The sequence below is a fragment of the Micropterus dolomieu genome, linkage group LG01 (genome assembly GCF_021292245.1).
Source record: "Micropterus dolomieu isolate WLL.071019.BEF.003 ecotype Adirondacks linkage group LG01, ASM2129224v1, whole genome shotgun sequence".
NCBI classification, from domain to species: Eukaryota; Metazoa; Chordata; class Actinopteri; order Centrarchiformes; family Centrarchidae; genus Micropterus; species Micropterus dolomieu.
Window position 1 is genome coordinate 29,363,809 of NC_060150.1, and position 5,930 is coordinate 29,369,738.

General features: G+C 40.4%; 1 protein-coding gene across 1 annotated transcript in view; it reads right to left on the reverse strand.

The window, feature by feature from the left end:
* Nucleotides 1-5,930, reverse strand: part of LOC123979821 (retinal-specific phospholipid-transporting ATPase ABCA4-like) — a 54,011-nt gene that overhangs the window by 9,405 nt on the left and 38,676 nt on the right. The window lies entirely within an intron of this gene.

Below are 5,930 nucleotides of genomic sequence, written 5' to 3' on the forward strand. Positions count from 1 at the left end.
CTGTGTCACCTGCATGATGGGTTTTTGAGCACATGCCAGGTCCTGCCTGGCTAGGGCTTCTGCACCTCCTCTGCTTGGGTTTGTGGCATCTGGTCTTCTGGTGTTTCTGGTACCAACTCTGTTGTCTCCTGGATCATAGGATCTGGAACACACCCTGGGTCCAGTCTCAAAGGAGTTTGTTCATCCTTCTCTTGTGTTTCTAGCATCCAGTTGGGAGTCTGCTGCACGAGGCTCAAGGGTGCTGACACTTTCCCTGGGACCTACTCAGTTGGGGTCTGTGGTCTTGGCAGTGAGGGGCTCAGGCTCACTATTTGGTTCCTCCTGAACTTTCTGTGCTGCTAGGAACCTGGTGCTCTGCTCAGCCAGGTGTGCAGGTAGGTTCTTTGGGTCGGCAAGGGGTGCTTGCCTGGGCAGGGCATTGGAAAGATTTGCTTTGATGAGGTAATAGTCAGCAACTGCTGGCCGCAACTTCTCAACAACACAAAAACACTTTAAAGGTGTGCAGACATGTATTTTTGAGACTGCAGATTCTTCACTTAAGAAATCCAATTTCCTCCTGGACGTGAGAGGAGGAGCAGGAGGAAGGCTGTCCTGAAAAACAAAGAAATAAAACATAAACAGCTACAATATCAAAATCCATCCTATGGCCAGATTCTACCTTGCATTAAGTACTTATTTGAGTAGAAAGACTGCTCTCGATCTTGGGAAAGATGAATGTGCCCTTCATTCCACAGTCTGCCCAAGCCAGATGAAGGAAGTTCTCGGCCTTAGCGATCTTTTTTCCAAATGTTGTGTGGAAAACACAATCACTGGTCTGACCTTGGGGACAGCACTTGGAGTTGACAAGGTTTTCCAGCCACCTAAATTCCTCCTCATTTAGGTTGAATGCAGCCTGACCAAATGACTGCATGGTTTTCTGGTCATCAATCTTGGGAAATAAAACATGTCATCAATGACTGGTTGTTTTAGCTAGGGAGATGCTGCCACCTGTCTTTAATACAGCAATTCGGACATCTAAAAGCTTGCATTGGTACTTGGAAACAAACTGCTCTCTCCTTCTGTCTCAAATATCAGCCTTCAAATTGATTCCGGAATTAAATCAATGGCCCACACTAAAGACGGTTTCACTCTGAGAAGAAACTAACCAGGAAGAGACAACATGTAGTACAGGTTCAAATGTCCAGCCCATGGTAAATAATCCCCCAAAACAATTGAGGTACTAACCAGAACTTGGAATCTCTTGCCATGATTCCAACAGACAAAGCTGACCACATTTTCCTTTGTCATGTTGGTGAGAACAACCGATCTGTGTCTGGTGAGGGTGCACAGGTAGCCCATTATGTAGCCCATTAGCTTAGAATGCTCATTCTTCTGATTTCCACTGCTCTCCAGTTGTTCTACAAAACATCATGAAAAAAAGTGTTGGTTGTGAATGTAAGCAACCAAAACAAAAAATAAAAAATAAGTCTACATACCAAACAATTTAGGAATGTTTTCTCTCGCAGCTGTCATGAAAGCACTTTGCTGAACTACATGAAGCTGATCATCTGTGAAAACAATGCAACATACACCACAGTCATTGAGGATCCATCTGAAATTTCTTTAGATAACAAGACAAAAAAGAACTTGACAAAATTTACCTGTTTTACGACACAACCGCTTTTCCCGAGAACAAACCCGTATTCTTTGAATCTCAGCCTGGATCCTCTTCAGCTCATGCAGAATTGTTTTTAATTCATTCTGTTTGAGCTTGCCTTGACTCAGGAAGGACTTTTCAATGTGCTTGAAAAACATAGTCACGTTGGTCAACATGTTTTTCATTGTTGCGGGTGCGTAGCCCTTCTGGACCAGGTATGTTGGCCAACTATGGAAAAAGGTAAGCAGTTGCAATCCACTCTTACTTTCAATTCCACCACCACATTTGACATTCCATATTTACATCTATTTCACAACATCAGAGATCACAATTTGGAATCCATAGATAAGATTTGGGGAGAAATTTGTGCCTATCTAAAAAATATATATATAATATTTCTGGGCCAAGAAAAACACTTGCCCACACAACTTGTCCATTTGGTTCAGGAACCTTAGGTCACTGGAGACAATCTTGGAGGGCAGACCATCCTTCTTTACCTTGCCGACATGCTCACTGTTTTGAACAGATAGAGGTGCTTTAAACGGAGTGGGTTTCTGTTGCTGAATTGCCATCAAACAGTCCACCTTTTTTTCCAACTGCTGCAACCTGGAATCCAACTTCTCCCAGTTGGACGTGCAGTCCCTTGACATTGAACCAGTCGAGTGATGACTATGGCCACTCAAGTACCCCCGTAGGTTAAAAGAAGTCACAGTCTCACGTGAAGGCGGAGGCATGGACGCACACAGGGCGGTGGAAGGGATTTGGTGACTGGTAGAAGAGTTTTGGGCCCCAGAAACAGGGGTGGAAGAAAACTGTTGACCAATTTGTTGATGTGGGTGATTGGAGGAGGACAAGGTATGAATGCCTCAATACGTTGTCCTGCAAACCAGTGCCTTGTAGAGGTTACCTTTGCTCCATTGGTCTCTGAAGAGTATCTCTCACAGGACTCTATCTTGACACCACTGTCACACAGGAAGGCACTGAAGTAGCGATAGACATGTTCCCTCAGTAGCTCTTGATGATGGCTTCCCAGAGAATTAAAACAGTCACCAGCCAGTTTTGTCAGCGCCTCAAAAGTCTTGTTGAAGTATAAGAAGTATTGTATTCTCAAATTGCACCAAAGTCTCTTTGAGATTACCCCAATGTTGTATCTCTGGTAGAGGACTGATATTCATTTTATGGGTTCTGAAGCCAAGCAGAGGGTCCAACACCAAAGCAGTTGCCAGGACATTAGTCTCACACAGCTCCTTCGCACTCATTCTGGTAGATCTGTCCATTTTACCCCACAGTCAGCATGCTGGGAATTAACATAAATCTGTTAGATAGAACATCACAGTTTTTGCTGTCTCTTTTTGATTTCAATCTATAAACTAAGTCGATGGTAAATTGAGATTTGGAAAATAAATTGACATTCCACATTTACATCTATGTGATAACATTAAAATTTTTAACAGAAAATGCAATAAAAACTACTTTTTACAAGTTCAAAAATGCATAAAAGATAACATTGGGATGTTACTCACTGAAATAAGAACACAAACCAAGTATCAACACTTTTGTATGAGAAAAATATATAAATTAGCTGAGCTGAGATTTGCTCACCATGTGGTCAATGCTCCTGCTGAAGCTTCTACTTCCTGTTGACAAAGGAAGTCCATTTTTTCATCTACAAACATTAATAATACAATAGATTGAAACATGGAAGGAAATAACATTGATTAAATTTAAACATTTAAAGTGGACATTTTTCTTATGCGTCTTACTCCGCAGCTTACCCCCAACTCCTTTATGCCTTAAAATACTACGTGGGAACACTCTGCCTTGGCATGTCAGCCGTAGTTGATTTAAAAATGATGATGTTTGCTATATAACTTGCTTGAATGAATAGGCTGTCTACGTTAACCCTAACCCTACGTTTTTAATAATTTAATATTGTGAACACTATTAACATGGTGTGGCTATCGTGCTGAAACTTTCGAGATACTATGCAAAAGCTCATTTCATCTCATTTTAGCAGGCTTAAACCTAAAAACCTAACAGTTAAAAGCTGCCAGAGGTCAGCCTGCAGTGAAAAGTGAAAAGTGATCAAAAAATATAATTCAGTCATGATTTTGACACATATTGTACAGATTCCTAGGTGCCACCCCCCACTAGATGACTCCAAAATAATCCCAATGGCCAAAAAGGTGACCAAAACATCTGCTGAAACGATATGTGCATACCCACCTTGGCAAATATCATGATTCCACTATTCAAACACAGTGAATCAAAATATGGAATCACAAATTTACTCACAGAAATGGTGCCAGGCAATGCCATATGGCCTCAAGTGTGCCCATTCTTTCTGCAGAGACCATGTGGGCATCCAAATTTAGGTACATGCAATTAGACCACTCTCTCCCTCTGCCTTTAAATGTTAACCTTTAATGTATTTCCAGATTTGCATATTTAGCCCTCTCAGTAGATGAGAATCTGGAATAATTTGGTCCCTTCATAACTTACTGATACCACTTCAAGCTTCTATTGGTACTTGGAATCAACCTGTTCCTTCAATCAGTATTTGAAATATCAGCCTTTGAAGTACACCCAAAGTGTCATCCATCTTTTGCAATTGATAAAATAGATATTTTTTCTTTATTAGCTCATCAACGCTTGTGCCTAAAGTGATGCATCCACCTGTCCTTGATGCAGCAGTCTACAAGCTTCCATTTGAACTTGGAAGATAGGAAAAGGTCATGATTCCCCAATTAACATCCTGTGTATAAATACATGGAATGAGGAAAATTAACCCACAGTACTGGTGCCAAGCAACTCCAAATCAGAATCAGAATCAGTTTTATTGCCAGGTATGTGTACATATACGAGGAATTTGACTCAGTATTGTACATTGCTCACGATGTGCTTACTTATACAATAATAAAACAATAATATAATAATAAAATAAAATCAGACACAAACTACAGAGTGGACAACACTAATATACACACTACGAACAAAACAATATAGACATATTGACAAATACTGCAGTAATCAGAGTGCAAAGGATTCAAGAGTAAACTATTCTCATTATGTACATGTTGAAGGTGGATATGATATACAGGTACACATACACATACATGCATACATGTACACATGTACACAGTGTGATGGAGCATAGTGCAAAGGATGCTGGAAAAAATAAATAAGACCTATGACCTTATGACCTGAGGTAGGTGTATTGGTAAACAGTATATACAATATGACATAGTATGAACATAGTATGAACAGCACTGAAATAGAGAATGGTGAATAAATAAATAATAAGTAGAAACCAGTAAACAGGTGCTGATTAGAGGCAGAGTTACTGGGTTATTGCACAGGAATTGTGCAACCTCCTTATTGCATCAGACAAAGGACTTGTCTCTGTATTGGTTTTATTAGATCTTAGTGCTACATTTGATACCATTGACCATCAGATCCTATTGCAAAGACTGGAATATTTCATTGGCATTAAAGGAACCGCTCTAAGCTGGTTTAAGTCCTATTTATCAGATCGATTTCAGTTTGTACATGTTAACGATGAGTCCTCCATGCATGCCAAAGTTAGTCATGGAGTTCCTCAAGGATCTGTCCTTGGACCAATCCTCTTCACTTTATATATGCTTCCCTTAGGCAATATTATCAGGAAACATTCCATAAGCTTTCATTGTTATGCAGATGATACTCAGTTATATCTATCGATCAAGCCAGATGAAACTCATCAGTTAGCTAAACTTCAAATGTGCCTTCAGGATGTTAAAACCTGGATGACCTCTAATTTTCTAATGTTAAACTCAGATAAAACTGAAGTTATTGCTCTGGGGCCTAAGCACCTCCGTGACGCATTATCTAAAGATAAAGTTTCCCTGGATGGCATCGCCCTGGCCTCCAGCACCACTGTGAGGAATCTTGGAGTTATCTTTGATCAGGACATGTTGTTTAAGTCTCACATTAAGCAAATTTCAAGGACCGCCTTTTTCCACCTACGTAATATTGCGAAAATCAGGAACATCCTGTCTAAAAATGATGCAGAAAAACTAGTCCATGCATTTGTTACTTCTAGGCTGGATTACTGCAATTCCTTATTATCAGGCTGCTCGAAAAAGCCCGTTAAGACTCTTCAGCTGATCCAGAATGCTGCAGCACGTGTTCTGACAGGAACCAGGAAAAGAGATCACATTTCTCCTGTTTTATCTTCTCTGCATTGGCTTCCAGTAAAATCCAGAATAGAATTTAAAATCATTCTTCTTACCTACAAAGCTCTTAATGGTCAGGC